Source organism: Seriola lalandi, unplaced genomic scaffold, assembly GCF_002814215.2.
Source record: "Seriola lalandi dorsalis isolate HSWRI2012SDOR001 ecotype SW California unplaced genomic scaffold, Sedor1 jcf7180002054478, whole genome shotgun sequence".
Lineage (NCBI taxonomy): Eukaryota > Metazoa > Chordata > Actinopteri > Carangiformes > Carangidae > Seriola > Seriola lalandi.
The window spans coordinates 436126-436628 of NW_019525031.1; positions in this window are offsets into that span (position 1 = coordinate 436126).

Genomic DNA, 503 nt, shown 5'->3' on the forward strand with positions numbered 1-503 from the left:
GTGGGGTGTGAATTCCTTTGTCCAGTGGAGCAAAGAAACATTTGGTCTATTGAATGACTGAGTCCCAACATATATATATATATATACATGTGTGTGTGTGTGTGTATCCATGCCTTATGTGGAACTATTCGTTTAGCTCTCTTTTTTCTTTTTCTCTAAATAATGAACTGCATTCATTTCCATGTTATTACCAAATGTTTCCAGGTGTGTCGGTTCATCAGTGATCAAAAGGTGCAGCCTCATTATTAGCAGCAGGTGATGCAGCGACATACAGTTTTTTAACCTTCCCTTTTAGTCAGAGGGGATAAGGGCTCCTGGTGGGAAACCAACACAATGAAATGTTAATAAGAAATAAAAAGATGGCGGTCACTGGATGAAGTAGAATGATAAGAAGGAAGTAATAAAAGAAAGAAAAAAGCCAACAAACATTTGTTTTGTGCAGCGGTGTTCATGCAAAGATTCACATCAAAGTGCTTCAGATAAAAGGATTAAAACGAGGAGAC